Here is a 19675-nt window from a genome sequence, read left to right as displayed (position 1 = left end):
GGGCCTTAAAGGAAGTAGAGGATTTCAACAGTGTTATTGGAAAGTGTGTTCCACATGGAAATAACAGCTTCAACCAAAACAAAGAAGAGGAGAAGTGTTACAGTTAAGGTGTATGTATGTGCCCATATAGAGGAGAAGTAGGAGACAAGGCTAGATAAAAAGGATGGCATCATATTTTACAGGGCCTTGAGTGTCACTCAAAAAGTTTATTTAGTAGAACATGGAAAGCTGCCAAAGGTTTTTAAGAAGAGGGCAGAGGTTGGGGTACATTAGAAAGGCTAATCTTGAGGCAGAAAGTGGGATGAATTTAAGTAGGGAAACACAAGAATGGTATAGGAATTACAAGGGGACAATAATTCAGGTGGAATGACATAATCTAAATTTAGGGTAGGCACAAATAGCTCATGTGAAAAATTATATTCCAGTGGAAAATAAATGTAGTGTGAATGGAAAGAAGGAGGAATATGTTAGAGAAAATGCAAAGGAAGGTTTTATAGCAGTGCTTTTCAAATTTTAATGTGCTTTAGAATCATGGCAGTGGTTGGCTTGTTAAAATACAAAGTCTGAGGTTGGGCATTTCTAACAAGTTCTCAAGTGGTACCCATTACCCATGCTGCATGATCCCCATCCACACTTTGAGAAGCAAGATTCTAGAGGATACTAAGTGCGGGGGCCAAGGAAAAGTAAAAACCTTGAGTTTGGGTGATTTAGATAGTACTAGAAGCAAAAATAGGAAACTTAGGAAGGAACTGGTTTGTGAGAGAGGATGTTGAGTTTGGACAATCATAACTCTATTGTTTATTATCATATTTTCTAATTACTTTTTATGCGTCAGTTTAATATATGTTTCTGTAGAATTCTTGGTTACATTGTAGTAAGGAGAGAAAGGATTCAAGAGAAAGCACGAGAATTAGTTTGCCTTGATTTTAGGCAAGGAGAATTATACCTCGGGGGAAAGTTCAATTTGGCCTTATTTCATACTACCTTTACATTTTTCAGGCATCAACTCCTTCTCCATACCAAACACCATTTAAAAACACACGTAGTCTCTGTCTTTTATGTACACCCGCTATGAAATTAACAGCCCATTAAGAAACAGTCCTGCAGTTGCTTTATTCAGAAGCCAGTGCCTTGCAGCTTTTAACGCCCTAAAATACTTTCATTATTGCTGTTTGTGTTAAGGCCAAGAGTAATACCTATTTTAGGAATGTTCACTGTCAACTGTTAATAACAGGTTTCAAATGCAATTTTAATACAATTATATATTACCAGACACATAATTTTGTGGAATTGACATTTATAATAAAATGCACCCTTTGAGATAATAAATGACCAAGAGAGGACCTTATTTTCACTGAAAGTTACTTGTTTCCATGTGACACAGAGGAATTTGGTCCTCATGGTGTTGATTATATATTTAGCTTTTAAGGTCCTAGAACTGACAAATATCTTCAATAAGCAGGCAATTAACACACTATGTTTATGTGAACACTCCTGATCTTAAACTAATGTTCAACTTATTAAATTGCTATCCTCATTAGGGGATTTTATCACTTTGTAAAATGCATCATTCAGTCATGGAAATAAAGTAAATATAAAGCAATTTAAATTTTCCTAGGTTCAACAAACATTATTTTAAAAGTGCTAAGAACAGCTTTCAATGAATATAGACACTGCCATTTAAGAAAAATCAGGTAAGAACTGGTTGACAGACATTAACCATCATATACAAACACACCAAATGCTACACCATCTCCTTCTCCTGAAATTTAGAGCATCATGATTACATAATGAAGCTATTTGCATGTTATTGACTAAATCAAAAGAAATTCATGAAGTTGTGTTGTTGGCATTTGCTGATTATTAGCATTAATAATATCTACAGAATACTTATATCATTTAAAAGAAGTTAGTCCTTATCCTTTCAGAGCTTACATTAGATTTAAGACAAGGTAGTTGAACAGAGATGACAAGAAATGAATGAATATGTGGAGTATAGTTTAAATAAAAATAGCAAAGCAAGCTAGTCTTAGTGATTTGGTATTAGAAAAAGAAATTCCCACAACTTGCAGATGGAAAGTTTCTCAGCCCCTGACTCTTTTTAAAATGTTTTTTATTGTAAAATATGATATATATAGAGGGCAAAGAAAGAAAAAGAAATAATTTTCAAAGCACACTACAAGTAGTTACAGAAGAGAACCCAGAGTTTCTCATGGGCTACCATTCCACCGTCTTAGATTTTTCCTTCTAGCTGCTCCAAAACACTGGAGGCTGGAAGGAATATTAATATAGTAATTCAGAAGTCATAATCATTTGTTAAATCCTATTTTCTTTGTTATACCTCCTTCTTCTTCTCGGATCCTTTCCCCAGTCTATAGGGATCTTTAGGCAATGCCCATTCTGACTTTTTCATGTTATGGAAGGGGTGACCACACTTAAGGATAAGGGAATGTAATCAATCAATAATCTTGGAGAACCTTGTCTCTCTGGGTTTTAGGATTTATCTGACCTGTGAAGCCTTATAGGTTCCAGGAAAGCAAATGGTGCATGAAACCTTAATAGAATCTCAGTTCAAGCCCTAGGTGTTCTTAAGAGTCAACATGAGTTGAAAATAAATGGTATGGGAAAAAGGACAACCAATGCAATCTAGGGTCTAAAGGCCAACAGTAATATTGTAATACGCTTCCACTGAATGTAATAGGCACTATGCCAAAACTAAATGTTAACAGGCAAGAGGGTATGGGAAAGAGGTATGGATTCCTTGTGGAAGAAAAAGAAATGTCTTCATATAGATTATGGCAGCAAAGGTATGTCTAACACTTTGGTTGGATTGTATGATGTGTGAATAAAACTGTTTAAAAATGAACAGAGAGAAACATGTGCTAGAGAAAATGCAGAGAAAGAGATGTACCTATTCACTGTCAGTAAGGAAACTGAGAGGTGCTGCCCCTTGTAAGGCAGTGTGGTGGTTTCACGGGAGGCTAGGGGTGGGGTTGCCAAAGGATCCTGAAATCTCATTGCTCTTTATATACTTGGAGGAACTGAATGTGGGTATATGAACGGACATTTGAAAACTGATGTTTATGATGGCCATGTTTGCAATTCACAATGGATGGAGGTGGCCTACAGGTACAACGACTGAGGAATGGAAGAGGGAACTATGGCGTATACATACAATGGACTACTGAGCAGCCCCAAGAAGGAATGAAGTTGTGAGGCATGCAACTAGATGAATGAACCTTAAAGAGTGTCTATTGAATGAAACATCAGAAGCAAAAAGACAAATCTTAACTTGTCTCACTCATATGGACTAATTATAATATAAAAACTCAGTGAACTGAAGTTGAGAGCATGGCTTATGAGTTTAGGGCCTATTGTAAAGGGTTCTAGATTGTAAGCTCTTACAGCAGTCACATATTCAGGAGGCACAACTGTTATTTCTAAATTCTTAAATACTGAGTGGTTTGTTTATAACTTTGTCAATCCTAGAAAACTTCACATATTTATGTGACACCTGAGACTCAGAGAGATCTGAAGCTAAGAAAGTCAACAGTACCTCATTAAGGAACTATTTTAAAAAGTTAAAAAAAAAAAAGGAGCAGAGGAGCAGACTGAGGAGATACATGAATGAAACTGATCTGGATAGGACTAAGGTATATCAGAATATAGGGTAAAGGATGATATCGTCCATATTTAAAACGTCAACTTTTGTGTGAGGCTAAGGGGAGAGATGTTTATTTGGTGTAAAATTTATATTTTGGGTAATGCATTTCCTAATTTAACTTGAGGTCAGTTTAGTTGAGCACCATAAGTACATGGAATCTTCACTAGGGCGTGAGATTTTGTTGGTTTGCCTAGGTTAATGTGATGCCCTAATAGATCCCAGAGTAATTTTGGTAGTGAATAAAGAAGTACTTGCAAAGTCCCCTTGGGGGACTGGGAAGAAAGGAGGAAATATTCAACTTCCCCATTTGGGGAATTCTTGATATTCTCACAAGCAGTAAGGACAGCTAAATCAATAGGCCAAGCCCTCGATCTAGGGGTTTGCCTCTATGAAACTTATTCTTGCAAAGGATAGTCTAAGCCTACTTAAAATTAGGCCTAATTGTCACACCCAGAGAATCTTTTGTTGCTCAGATGTGGCCTCTCTCTCTCTAAGTCAACTTGGCAGGTGAACTCACTGCCCTGCCTCCTATGTTGGTCATGACTCCCAAGGGTATAAATCTCTCTGGCAATGTGGGACAGAAATCCCAGGATGAGCCAGGATCTCACATCAAAGGATTGAGAAAGCTTTCTTGACCAAAAGGAGGAAGAGAGAAATGAGACAAAATAAAGTTTCAGGGGCTGAAATATTGCAAACAGAGCTGAGAAGTTATCCTGGAGGTTATTCCTGTGCACTATATAGATATCCCTTTTTAGTTTATTGTGTAATTGGAAAGCCTGGAGGGAAGTACCCGAAACTGTGGAGCTGTGATTCAGTAGCCTTGATTCTTATAGACAAGTGTATAAAGATATAACATTTACAATGTGACTGTGTGATTGTGAAAACCTATGTCTGATGCTCATTATATCCAGGATATGGATAGATGATGGAAATACTAATGGTTGATGAGAGAGAGGGGTAATAGTATGGTGTGTATTAGTTTTTCCTTTTTCCTTTTATTTCTTTCTCTGGAGTGATGCAAGTGTTCTAAAAAATGATCACGATGCTGAATACACAAAATACGTGATGATACTATGAGCCATTGATTGTACACCATGTATGAAATGTATGTGTGCAAAGGTTTCTCAATAAAAATATTTTTTAAAAAAGAATCAACAGGAGTGATGTTGGTGTAGGTTTAGCAAACCACGGCCATTAGCACTATCTAACTGAATGTTGCAGTAGCCTCCTGAGTAGTCTCTTGACTCTATTAATTTCTTCTGGCCACTATTTCCTTATTTTATTACACTTCTTTTCCCCCTTTTGGTCCAGAACGCATTATTGATTCCACAGTGCCAGGGTCAGACTCATCCCTGGAAGTCATGCCCCACATTGTCAGCGAGATTTTAAGCCCTGAATGGCCTGTACCACGTAGGGGGGGAGGGTAAGATTTTCCTTGCAGATTTGGCTTAGAGAGTGAGAGCTCACATATGAGCAACAAAAGAGGATTGCTGGAAGCAACTGTTAGGCCTTCTTATAGGTAATCTTAGCTTCTCCTTCACAGATATAAGTTTCATAAAGGGAAGCCTCAAAATCAAGGGTTTGGCTTATTTTCTTGGATTTTCCAATGGTTGAGAGGGAACACAGAATTTCACAGATGGGAAAGTTTAATAGCTCTATCGGTATAAATGATCTATAGATTACATATAGTGATTATGAGTTATTTTACAATTTCTCTTTTTTTAATGTAGCAAAAAATGGGGGAACTGAAGAGGAGATTATATGCAAAACAAACAAAATGAAATGTAATTTTACAAAGAAATCTTGAATTAATATACATATACATCTATATATATATGTATATGTATGTATGTATGTATTTTTCCCTTTGGACACCCAAGGGACTCTACCAATACCTTTTAATTATCAGCTCACCATAGTTTGTGATGTATCCTGGAATTATATTAAGGTATACAGAATTAGAATGCCTCATTCCCATTCTGGATTGCATCCAGACAGGTTGATTTAGGTTATGTTACCAAAAACTTAGATTCTTGACATAAGAAACCTCTCCACCTTTGGTCTCATATAGTAGGTGAAAGTCTATCTTTTACCCTGTATTCTGATTTTCTGTACACCCAGTCAGATTGGTTTTGTTTTTAACTCTATTTGAGGCTGGTCTCTTTTTCAGTTACTTTAACTGTTATTATATAGACCTATGCTAACTTTCAGTGCTGCAGTACTCCATTTCTGAGTCTTAAGTGTCACAGAGTTATTGAAAGTTCCAAGGAAATACCAGTTGATAAGTATGTAGCTCAGTGTCTCAGGATCTAGAAATACATTTACAAATTCAGATTAAATGTGGCTGCTATAAGTGCTTACAATCTAGGTTCCAATTTTCTTATAAGTATTTTCTGAAAGAGACCTTAGCATATCTGTTCCTTTGTTTCTGGCTTATTTTGCACAAAACATTGTCCCCCGGGTTTATTCAGTTCATTGTATACTTCTCGACGACTTTCCTTTTGGAGTTGCACTAAATCGCATAATATAAATAAATCACAGTTTGCCATTCTGCTTCTCAGTCATTGTACTCTCTGGCTCCCTCAATCTATTGACAATCTCTCACCTTTTAGAACTTCATGTATCAGATAAGAAGATATCTCTCTGTTAATAATCAATACAGGCAGCTCTATTTTATCACTTTCAAAATTAGCTATGGATTACAATATTGTAATTATGAGTTATTTTACTATTTCATTTTTTCCCTCTTTTTTCATTTTTAAAATATTTTTATTATGAACAAGAAACATACAAAAATTATTGACATACATTCTTGATATGCAAACATTCTTGACATGCAAACATTCTTGTCATGGTTACAATCAATGGCTCACAATATCATCACATAGCTGTGTATTCATTACCACGATCTTTTTTTGAACATTTGATTCTCTCCAGCCAAAGAAAGAAAAAAGAAAAACCTCATGCATATTATATCCCTTACCACTCCCTTTCATTGATCACTAGTATTTTGATCTACTCAATTTATTTTAACCTTTGTTCCCTCTACTATTTGTTTCATATACATATTTTTATTCATCTGTCCATACCATAGACAAAAGGAGCATCAGGCACAAGGTTTTCACAATCAGTCACATTGCAAAAGCTTTATCCGTATACAATCATCTTCAAGAAATATGGCTACTGGAACACAGCTCTACAGTTTCAGGTACTTCCCTCTAGCCACTCTAATACACCATAAACTGAAAAGAGGATATCTGTATAACGTGCAAGAATAAATTCTCAAAGTTCACTCAATGTTATTCATATCAATGAGACCATACAGTATTTGTCCTTTTGTTTCTGGCTAATTTCACTCAGCATAATGTCCTCAAGGTCGATCCACATTGGTACATGTTTCATGACTTTATTCTGTCTTACAGCTGCATAATATTCCATTGTATGTATATAGCACAGCTTATTTAGCCACTTATCTGTTGATGGACATTTGGGCCATTTCCATCTCTTGGTAATTGAAAATAATGCTGCTATAAACACTGGTGTGCAAATGTCCATTTATGTCCTTGCCGTTATGTCCTCTGAATAGATACCTAGCAACAGTAATGCTGGATCATATGGAAATTCTATACTTCCTTAGAAGTATAGTTTGGCTTCCTGACGAACCACTAAACTGCCTTCCAGAAAGTTTGTACCATTTTACATCCCCACCAAAAGTGGATAAGTGCACCTCTTTCTCCACTTCCTCTCCAGCACTTGTCCTTTTCTGTTTTTTTTTTTTTTTTTTTTGATAATGGCCATTCTGGTGGGTATGAGATGATATCTCATTGTGGTTTTGATTTGCATTTCCCTAATGGCCAGGGAAGTTGAGTATTTTTTCATGTTCCTTTTAGCCATTTATATTTCCTCCTATGAGAAGTGTCTATTCATGTCTTTTGCCTGTTTTGTAATTGGGTTGTTTGTCTTTTTGTTGTTGAGTTGAACAATCTCTTTATTCTGGATACTAAATCCTTATCTGATTTGTACTTTCCAAATATTGTCTCCCATTGTGTAGGCTGTCTTTTTACCTTCTTGACAAAGTTCTTTGATGCACAAAAGTGTTTAATTTTGAGGGGTTCCCATTTATCTATTTCTTTCTTCAATGCTTGTGTTTTGGGTGTAAGATCTAGGAAACCACCTCTTATTAGAAGCTTTACAAGATATTTCCCTACATTTTTCTTCCAAAAGTTTTATGGTCTTAGATCTAATGTTTAGGTCTTTGATCCTTTTTGAGTTAATTTTTGTATCGTGTGTGAGATATGGATCCTCTTTCATTCTTTTGCATGTGGTATCCAGTTCTCCAAGTACCATTTATTGAAGAGATTGTTCTGTCCCAGGTGAGCTGATTTGACAGCCTTACCAAAGATCAACTGTCCATAGTTGAGAGGGCCTTTATCTGAACACTCTATTTGATTCCATTCCTCGGTATATCTATCTTTATGCCAGGAACATGCTGTTTTGACCACTGTAGCTTTGTAATATGCATTAAAGTCAGGTAATGAGAGACCTCTGATGTCAGTTTTCTTTCTCTAGATATTTTTAGCTATTCAGGGCATCCCACCCTTAAAATAAATGTGATTATTGATTTTTCTATTTCTGCAAAGTAAGTTTTTGTGATTTTAATTGGTATTGCATTGAATCTATAAATTAATTTAGGCAGAATTGACATATTAACTATATTAGTTTTCCAATCCATGAACATGGTATGCCCTTCCATTTATTTAGGTCTTCTATGATTTCTTTTAGGAACTTCTTATAGTTTTCTTTGTATAGGTCTTTTGTATCCTTAGTTAAATTTATTCCTAAATATTCTACTCTTTTGGTTGTAATTGTAAATGGAATTTTTTTCTTGATTTCCCCTTCAGATTGCTCATGATGAATGTAACAAAACACTACAGGTTTTTGAGTGTTGATCTAACCTGCAACTTTGCTGCACTCATTTATTAGCTCTAGTAGTTTTGCTGTGGGTTTTTTTGGGTTTTTGACATATAGTATCACATCACCTGCAAACAGTGAGAGTTTCACTTCTTCCTTTCCAATTTTGATGCTTTATATATTTTTTTCTTTTCTAATTGCTCTGGTTAGAACTTCCAACACAATGTTGAATAAGAATGGTGACAGTGGACATCCTTGTCTTGTTCCTGATCTTAGGGGGAAGCTTTCAGTTTTTCCTCATTGAGGATGGTGTTAGCTGTGGATTTTTCATATATTTCCTTTATCATGTTGAGGAAATTCCCTTCCACTTCTATCCTTTGAAGTGTTATCATCAAGAAAGGATGTTGAATTTTGTCAAATGCCTATTCTGTATCAATCGAGATGATCAAGTGATCTCTCTGGTTTCATTTATCAGTATGGTGCATTGCATTACTTGATTTTCTTATGTTGAACCATCTTTGCATATCTGGAATAAATCCCACTTTGTCATGATGTATAATTCTTTAAATATGCTGCTGGATTAGATTTGCGAGAATTTTGTTGAGGATTTTTGCATTGATATTCATTAAAGAGATTGGTCTGTAATTTTCTTTTCATGTAGTATCTTTGTCTATCTTTGGTATGAGGGTGATGTTGGCGTCACAGGATGAGTTAAGTACCTTTCCCTTCTCTTCAATTTTTGAAGAGTTTGAGCAGAATTGGTACTAATTCTTTCTTGAATGCTTGGTAGAATTCACATGTGAAGCCATGTGGTCCTGGTCTTTTCCTTTTTTGGGAGCTTCTTAGTGACTGATTCAATTTCTTTACTTGTGATTGGTTTGTTGAAGTCATCTATTTCTTCTAGATTCAATGTTGGCTGTTCATGCCCTTCTAGGAAGTTATCCATTTCATCTATGTTCTCTAGTTTTTTAGCATAAAGTTGTTCATAGTATCCTCTCATTAACTCCTTTATTTCTGTGTGGTCAGTGGTTATATCTCCTCTTCTATTTCTGATATTATTTATTTGGATGCTCTCTCTTCTTTCTGTCAACCTCACTAAAGGTCCATCAATTTTATTGATTTTCTCAAAGAACCAACTTCTGGTTTTGTTCATTTTCTCAACTGTTTTCATGTTATCAATTTCATTTATTTCTGCTCTAATCTTCGTTATTTCTTTCCTTTTGCTTGCTTTGGGGTTAGTTTGCTGTTTTTTCTATAGTTCTTCCATGTGAACAGTTAATTCCTCAATTTTTGCTCTTTCTTCTTTTTAGATATAGGCATTTAAGGCAATACATTTTCCTCTCACCACTGCTTTTGCTGCATCCCATACGTTTTGATATGTTGTGTTTTTATTTTCATTTGCTTTGAGATATTTACTGATTTCTCTTGTAATTTCTTCCTTGATCCACTGGTTGTTTAAGAGTGTGCTGTTGAGCCTCCATATATTTGTGAATTTTCTGGCCTTTTGTCTGTTATTGATTTCCAACTTCATTCCTTTATGATCTGAGAACGTGTTTTGTATGATTTCAATCTTTTAAAATTTCTTGAGACTTGCTTTGTGACCCAGCATGTTGCTTATCCTTGAGAATGATCCATGAGCACTTGAGAAAAAGGTGTATCTTGCTGTTGTGGGGTGTAATGTTCTATACATGTCTGTTAAGTCTAGTTTGTTTATTGTATTATTCAAATTCTCTGTTTCTTTATTGATGCTCTGTCTAGAGGTTCTATTCATTGATGAGAGCGGGAACTGAAGTCTCCAACTATTGTGGTAGATGTGTCTATTTCTCTTTCAGTGTTTTTCTGTTTGCCTCATGGATTTTTGAGCATTCTGGCTCAATCCATAATATTTATGATTGCTATGTCTTCTTGTTGAATTGTTCCTTTTATTAACACATAGTGTCCTTCTTTTCTCTTTTAACCATTTTACATTTGAAGTCTAATTTGTTGGATATTACTATAGCTACTCCTTTTCTTTTCTGATTGTTGTTTGCATGACATATGTTTTCCCAACCATTGACTTTCAACCTATGTTTGTTCTTGTGTCTAAAATGCATCTCCTAAAGACAGTGTATAAATGGGTCATGTTTTTAAATCCATTCTGCCAGTCTGTGTCTTTTGATTGGGGAGTTTAATCCATTAACATTTAGTGCTATTACCATAAGGCCAGTACTTTCTTCTACTACTTTGCTTTTTGGATAGTTTTTTTTCTCTCTTTTTACCTTTACTAATAGTCTTCATTTCTACATTCTTATCCATACCTTTCTCTCCTATTTTTTCCTATCTACCTCTAGTGCTCCCCTTAGTATTTCTTGCAGAGCTCATGTCTTGGTTACAAATTCTCTCAGTGACTTTTTGTCTGGAAATGTTTTAATTTCTCCCTTATTTTTGAAGGACAATTTTGCTGTATATAGAATTCTTGGTTGGCAGTTTTTCTCTTTTAGCATCTTAAATATATCACACTACTGACTTCTCACCTCCATGTTCCTGCTGAGAAATGTACACAAAGTCTCATTGGGTTTCCCTTGTATGTGATAGGTTGCTTTTCTCTTGCAGCTTTCAAAAGTCTCTCTTTCTCTTTGACATCTGATATTCTGATTAATAAGTGTCTTGGAGTATGTCTATTTGGATCTATTGTGTTTGGGGTACACTGCACTTCTTAGTATCTGTAATTTTATGTCTTTCATAAGAGATGGGACATTTTCAGTGATGATGTCCTCCATTAGTCTCTTCTCCTTCTGGGACACCCACAACATGTATATTCTTACACTTCATGTTGTCATTCAATTCCTTGTCTCCCTGCTCATATTTTTCCATTCTTTTTCCTATATTTTCTATGGCTTGTCATATTTCAAATGTCCTGTACTCCAGTTCACTAATCCTTTCTTCTGCCTCTTCAAAGCTAATTCGTAAGTTCCTATTGTTTTTTTTCTTCTCTTCTGCTGTGCCTTTCATTCCCGTAAGTTCTGTGACTTGTTTTTTTCAGACTTTCAGTTTCTTCTTTCTGTTTGCCTATTGCCTTCTTTACATCCTCCCTGAACTCATTGATTTGATTTTTGATGAGATTTTCCATGTGTGTTTGAACATCTTGAATTAGTTGTTTCAACTCCTGTATCATTTGAATTGTTGGTTTGTTCCTTTGACTGGGCCAGATCTTCAATTATTATTATTATTACTTATTATTTTTGGCTGGCATCTAGGCATTTGATTTCCTTAATTAGTTCATTCTGGAGATTGTTTTCACTGTTTTACCTAGGATTTTCTTGCTGGCTGGCTTTGTTCTCTATCTATTCTTTGACATTCAGTTCAGCTTATTCTAGACCTCTAGCATAGGTTTGTTTAACTGAGCAGAATGTTTCAGTTCTTGTTTTCTTGTTTTTTGTCCTGACTAGTTGCATCCTTTTTTTTTCCTTAGGAGGGTCTACTTAGATATTATAGATCCCAGTCAGATTTTCCCACACCAGACTGGCCTCCTCTCAGGAGGAAAGAGTCACCTGCATCAGTTTTCCCTGAGGGTGAGACCCAGCAGGTTCTTTCCTATGAAGCCTCTGGACTCTGCTTTTCCTATCTTGCCCATATGTGGTGATTGTCTGCCTGTGGTTCCCCACCAGTATAAAGTGGTGTGATGCCTTTAACTTTAGCAGACTCTCCCAGCTGGGGGAATGGTTGAGACAGAGAAGAGGTTGTAGGCTGGCATTAATTACTTCAGTTTTCCATTCACAGGTTCTGAATTCCTTGATGGAAGGATTCCACCTGAGCTGGGCCCCACCCCTCTCCTGGGAAAGGTACAGCTCCCAAGGAATTGATTCCTTTCACCTGACCAGCCTCTTTGTCTCTCAGACAAGCTTAATTCCACTCATGCCTGGGGCACTTGGAGTCTGAGAAGTCTTATAATTTTATCCAATGAGCAGTTAAATGCTAGAAACAAAGCAAAAAAAAAATCCTTTTTGGAGCAGGACCTCCATTCCTCGGGTTTGTTAATCAAGAGCCTGATTTGATATGTTGCTCTAGGTATCTCTAGGTTCTATGTGCCTCCCCCTTTTTAGGGTCCAGCTCTTTTCAAGTATTTTGTGCTGTCTGATCCAAAAAACCTGTTTGTTTTTCCCCATCTGCACTGCCTCCTCTGTGCTGGGGTAAAAAACTTCTAGTACCTTTATGTCTTATTTGAGGTTTATCTGAGCTCAGGGCCTATTTTCAGTAGTTAGAATTTGTTAATTAATTCCACAAATGGAACTTGGTTGAGCTCAGCCCCTGCTGCTAGTAAAGTCTCTTTTCTTTCCCCTCCAGGAACCAGCTGCTGTGCCCATGAAGGAGAGGAACCAGCCTCCTTGGCTTGGGGGACTTACAGTTCTGTACAGAATCACAGCTAATCCAGCTTTTCCATACTGGTGTACACTGTGTCTGGTCACTGATGTGGCCCCAGTAGTTCTTCTGTACTGTTCCTGGCTATTTACTAACTGCTCTGGAGAACGGACTAAATTCCACCACTCAATAAGCCACTATCTTGGAACCTTATAATGTCATTATTTTTCTTAATGTAGCTCAAAGGGAGGGAGAAGTGAAGAGGAGATTGCATGCAAAACAAAGTGAAATGTAATTTTACATAGAGATCCTGCATTAATATAGATAAATGGAAAAATTTTGATAAAACCTAATATTATGTTCAGACACTGAAAGGCTTAAAATTCCAGTATAAAAGTTTATCTATATAGCATTGAATATGTCTTTTCAGTAGTAAGTGATTTACATTGCTAAAATCTTACCATTAATTAATAGACTTATTTTGAATTGCATTTTGACTTTGCATATCTGTCTTTGAAATACATATCATTTAAAACACATAATTTTCCTCTTAGAAAGATTAATTTTAATTTCTTTGTTACAACTTCCTTATTCCCCAAGAAACATTAAAGTTTCACAGTTCTTCTGATATGGTCCATTCAAAATTATGTAGCCTTCACGAAAGTTAATTTCCAAATCTAAGGCTTTCATGATTTACTATGTCACACAGTACAAGTTATGTTTGTAGAAGTTTGTAGAAGTTCCAATGGTACATAAAGTAGACAATCTCTTAGATTGTCTAAGAGACAAAAATCATAATTGATATAAAACCCAAATTTATCATCATATTGTTACATATGCAAACATTTATTCAGGGTCATGGGTCAAGATGGAATAAAACACTTAAAGAAAATAATATTACCATTTGCAAAAAAATTTTCTAAGAGTAATGAATAAAAATTGATAGATGCAATAAACAGTTCAAAAATGAAATGAAGAAAATTCTATTTATAGTAGTATCAAAATGAATAAAATATTTAGGAATAAATTTAACAAAAGAGGTTGCAAGACGGATTGTTTTTTCTTGGTTTCTGAGACTCAGCTTAAACTACTTCTATGATAACAGCCATCTTTTAAGCCTCCTGATCATCTAACCATATTATTTCTATTTCTGTACAACAATTGGTTGCATGCTATTTTGCAATGTGTCTTGTGTGTGTGTGTGCGCACATACACATTGATTTCTTCAAGCTCTCCTATTAACTGGAACTTCTTAAGGGTAAAGGCTACATTTTCTGCTTCATGTTTTAACTTTCCATAATACTTAGTACAGTCAAAATTGCAGTTTGATTGAGAAAACATTTAAGATCACAAGCTTCTGTGTTTCTGAATACTAACATTTTCATTTTTCTTCCCTTGAGATTCTTTTGATGGAGGGTTTGAGTTGGCTAGAAATCACTGCTCTTTCACTCCAACTATTCACTTTTATTCTTCCCTTTCCCTACATACTTGGAATTGGAAAGATGGAATCTGTGTACAGTCTGGCCAATACAGTGCAGTAAGTTACATAATGAACAAAGAAAAGGCAACTAAAATGACTAAGGGAAAATAAGAGCAACAAGAAGAATACAAAACCAAGAAATTTTACTACCGGAAAGGTGAAGGCTAAGAAGGGATATGTAATTATTATCTATGAGATTGTGAAAGTTATACACAGAAAATGCACACTTGTGAAATAAATCAGGGAACTCTAGGAATTGATTTTCAAAAGAAGTAAATTTCGCATAACTGGAATTACCTTTGACTTCAAGAAAAAGCTTGTAAATGTTTGGACTTCCTCCAAAAATAATACAGGCTGAAAAATATAAATGGATACATATATACACATGGCTTATAAATTTCTACAGTGGCCTGGTTCTCCCTACCCGCCCCCACCACCAAAAATAAAACAAAGATGTGATAGACATTATATGGATATCATAGGAAGATCCCTTATCTTTTGAAAGAATAATCCAGGAAGATAAATATGCCATTTGATGGCATGTCACTTAGTGCCCCTATCAGATGAGAATATTGGGCTAGAGGGACCACAAGCCAGACTTATTCCTTAGGGCATGAACAGGAAAGGTGTGTGTTAGTTAAAACAAACAAACAAACACAAAACAAGTAAAATGGAGATTAAAATGAAACAAGAATGAAACATTGAACACATATGGCCAAGAACATTTAGCATGAATTTTTTATACTGTAAATAACTTTGCCTTTTAGCATAGTGAACCCTTTCCATGAATTTGTTTTAGAAGTCAGGTCTCTGGTATGCTTTCGAAAGGCTTTTGTTAAAACTGAAGTATATTGATAAAGTGATTTAATATAGTTGAAAACAAGCCGCAGCACTCTGGCTGAGCCCTCTGAAACCTTGTGTTAGAGAAACATCTAAATAGCATTATAGGAAGCATTTACTGTAATTTGCCATCAATCTTTAAAAATAATAATGTTAAGCTCCCAACATTGTTGTCTTTGTTAGTGCATTACTACTATTTTATTCATGATGTTTGCTGTGCTTATATGCATTATTCCCAATTCTCCCACAATGTCCTGAGCTCTAATATCCTTTAAGTAAAAGATACTGAAATTATGGGTTGACTCAAAGGGCAGTTGTGTGCATTTTAATATTCATATGTTCTAAGTACTGATATTAAAGAACAACAGCATCGTACTGCCAGGATGTATTCCACCTGAATGCACAATGATTACCTGGGGTGGGTACAGTTCTTTAGTTTGGTACCACAAATCATAATTTTTACATACTGACAGGAACTTGAAATAAATATCTGCAGAACAATAAATACATTTAGAATTCAACTTGTTTTTCAAGTCCACAATTGTCACTGCATAAAGTGACCCAATGTATCTATGCCACTGGTAAAGCAAAACAAAACAAAAATAAGCAACACACACACATACACATACACACCCACTTTATTTTGGTATGAAAGGTGGTTATAAGATACAGTTTGTGCTTCCATTTAACTTTCAATTCTCAAGGGTTCCTATTTGGATATTTGGAGTGTGTGTGTGTGTGTGTGTGTGTGTGTGAACGCTTTCTGCTTTAAGGAAGGAGAGTACTTGCTAAATCTAGATCTTGTGTGAAATTTAAGATTTCCAAAGTACTGTCAGGGAAGGGATATAAATTTGACTGCATGCATTGAGAGTTTTTACTTAAATAATTGGCCTTGATAATTTCAATAAATAAATATCAGTAAATTTCAAAAAGAGAAAAGAAAGAAAATCCCCAAAGAAGGGTGCTGAACTAATAAGGATAAACTAGATTCTAATCTCAGCTCTGCCAGTAGTCATCTCTATTATGCAAAGAAAGCCACTTAACCTTCTTGTGTTTTTTTCAACTATAAAATAAGGGTAACAATAGCTGCTACATCATAAAACTGTTAGGTGGATAAAAGATATTAAAGTATTTTGAAACTGTAAATGTTCACTAAGTGCAGGTGTTTATTATTATGTATGTGTCAAAAATCCAAACTTATAAAGCAGAAAACAGGGAATTAATTATTTGCATTATTCAGAAGCATTTTACAACTGAATTACTCAAAATGGCAAACGTGGTTTACGAATTTGAAAGACATACGTTTCAAACCTTTTTCAGGAGTATATTTATTTTGCAAAAATATGTTTGCTTTTACTTGGTTTGGTTAAATGTTCTTCCTTAACTGCAGAATTTAGATTCATTGAATCATGTGGGCAGCTGGAAGGGACCTCAGAGATAAGCTATCCTGCTGAGCTTCATTTCCTGTTTCTCAATGTCTCAGCAGTTGCTAAGAGAATGGAGGACAAAGAAAGGTATGGGAAAAGAGTGGCAGGTTTGGCTGGAATCTTCCCTAATTTTATCTGGAGGTACTTGGCTTTGATCTGTTTTATATTTGAAAGTTCTTGGTAAATTCAATTTGTAAAAAGGGTTTCACTGCCCACTTGCCTGCCCCTTGCTCCTCAAAGAATTTGAAAGCCAATTCCATAATTTTTCACGTAAGAGACTGGAGGCCAAAGAAATGAAACTATAATCATTACTTGGTCTTGACTAAACCATCTTCATGACAGGCTATAAACTGTGTCATATCAATCAGCTGTATGTTTACACCATTATATATTCAGCAGACAATGACTAGAAAATGTCATTTTTTCCTTCAAATTTGTGGAGATAAATCTTGAATTTAAAAGAAATTCCACCTTCCTTCAAGGCCAGAATTTTACAAAATTGTAAAGGAGATCAAGATTGCCTTTAGTATCCTCTTGTTCTCAGTCTCTCCACCCACACTTCTGTGTTCCTGGTGTTCTATTTTGGCATGCAAAATACCCTCAACTGTCCAATAAATTTCATCCTCTCAGATCACTATTGACAATGTTAAACTTCACTGAGCACTGTGTTCCTGGTAAACAGATGGTTAAAAAATTCCCCCAACCTTTTGTTTCCCAAAATCCTCCCACCCTTTTGTGTTCCAAGAAGTGGCTTACTGCAAAAATAACAAAGAAAAAAAACCTTCCTTCCCCATATGACTTAGACTTCCTGTCCGCTCTTTCTCATGGCTCCCATAAAATTAACATTTGCTTCTTTTGTTTAGCTGTGACAAGGCTAAATATAGGCCTCTCCCCTTTTTTACTGAAAATACAGACCCTCCAGATTCCCCTTCTTTGCCTAATGAATAAATAGCTGAGATTAGACATAACCTGTTTAGCTAACTGAATCTTCTCTTGATTACAAAACAACCTCAACTGTAAATCACCACACCTGTAATTTGTCTACTTCTCCTATAAAAGTGTAAGGCAAAAACACCCTGCTAGAGACACTCTGATCTTCACATTTGAGGTGTTCTTCATGTTGGTAGAAGAAAATAAATTTTCTTATTTGTTCAGATTTTGTCTTTGACACTTCCTTATTGAAAGCCTCTTCACCAATTTATATATTTAGTTTGTGTTACATTATTAAAACACAACAGATGAAAAAAACACCTGACTTGGAACTAGGAGAACTCAGCTCTAGTCCCAGTTCTCCCCATATGACCTTGAGCTTTCTGAACCTCAGTTTCTCCATCTTTTAAGTAAGGGCATTGGATTACATACTCTCAAGATTTTACATTCTATACTTGTTGATGTGTTACATCATAATAATTTTTAGTTTACTTTATTTATGGACATTACATGACTTAGGTTTAGTAGTAATTCTTTTATTTGTTCATGTCCTTTGTTATAAGTAATGTCGTTGTTACACAATGTTTGCTGGTTAAATATAAACTCTAGTTTTTTCTACTAAGTTTCAGCATGTGGTTGTGACTTATACTGTCTTTTTGAAATTCTACAGTGTTTAAAAAAATAGCTATCAAATGTGTATAATCAAATTTTCAATTTTCTTCCAATTGGAAAACTAAGTGGTGAAAAAATTCTTCTATTGCCTACTGAGAAGTAGATATACATAACAACTGTTAATGGGTACTTAATCCCAATAGAATTTGATTTTTTCAAAGTGCCATTCTGCTTATCCATCACACTGATGATGATGGCGATGATCATTGAAATAAAACAAAACTAAAGTTAAATTGGTAAATGAAGATGGTCCAAACTTTAAAGCGAGGAAACATCTAAGTCCCAAGAAGTTATCGATTTGAAAGAAGGATCTGTAGTACCTAATGGGATGTCATTGTGTGGCAAGCAGACTTTAAAGCAGGCAGGCTGCTCCCGCCCTTCTCCTTCTGGTTCAGCTGCCTTCTCTGTCGAAAATCCCCAAACCCCCTCTCCTGACCTTCAGGAAAGAGTAAAACTGCAGACAAATGAATTAAGACACATTCCTGGGATAAAAACTCTCTCTCCTAGCCTTCAGGACAAGGTAAACCTGCAGGCAAGCGAAATAAGACACCTGGGATGGGGACCCTCCCCTAACAGCTCATCTGCTTCTGTAAAGGACCAATTGTTTGTTGTTTAATATTGCCCTTGGACATATTAAGCTTACCGTATCTCTAGCATGTAATACAGTCTTTAAAAGCTAAGGCTGCCTTTTGTTTGGGGCTCAAACTTTCAGAGGCTACTTGGCTGAGCCCTATAGCCATAGAAAATAAAACCTACTTCCTGAAACTTCAGAGCCTCATCCTGGTTTATTCTATTTCTATATAATATTCCAGGAGTCTTAAAGCCTTGTCCCTCTTTTCATGCAACATTTCAAGTTTAAAAAGCTCAATGTAATTTTCCAATTTTTTTGGTTCAATAATAATCACTGCTAAATTAAACAACGTGCAGCGGAATTGCTATAGCTTTACATCATTGTCTCATTTACTCCTCACAACAACCATATGAGACAGGCAATATTATATCATCTTCATGTTATAGATGAGGACACTTGCTGAGAGAGATTGTTTCAATTGCCTGTGGTTGGAGAGCTTGTAACGATCAGTATTCACAGTATTCATTGTTAGGTCTGTCTGACTCCAGAGCCCAGGCTTTTAACCACTGAGCTACAATGCCCAGTCCCTTAGGAGAGTAAAGAAAACAATGTAAAAAGAAGTATCTGGCTATCAATTTCACATTTTAATGCATACTGCATCATTTTGAAGACAAGCTTCTAGAACTGGTATTTATGGGTTGAGTGATGTCTAGAAAATCATATAAGGATACAGCTGACCATTTGAAATTATCCTCATAATATGTCTTCTGCATGTTTTCTTTTAGTATACACATAATATTATAAAAGGAGGGCTATGTTTTTACTTGATAAGTAATATGCGG

The 19675-nt window shown here is 35.6% G+C and overlaps 1 protein-coding gene across 1 annotated transcript in view; it reads right to left on the bottom strand.

Moving 5' to 3' along the window:
- The window catches only part of TENM1 (teneurin transmembrane protein 1), a 1173786-nt gene that overhangs the window by 332407 nt on the left and 821704 nt on the right, over positions 1-19675 (bottom strand). The window lies entirely within an intron of this gene.

This window comes from Tamandua tetradactyla, chromosome X (genome assembly GCF_023851605.1).
Source record: "Tamandua tetradactyla isolate mTamTet1 chromosome X, mTamTet1.pri, whole genome shotgun sequence".
In the NCBI taxonomy this organism is placed as follows: domain Eukaryota; kingdom Metazoa; phylum Chordata; class Mammalia; order Pilosa; family Myrmecophagidae; genus Tamandua; species Tamandua tetradactyla.
The sequence above is the reverse complement of the archived record's forward strand: the minus strand, read 5'-3'. Positions and strand labels throughout refer to the sequence as shown.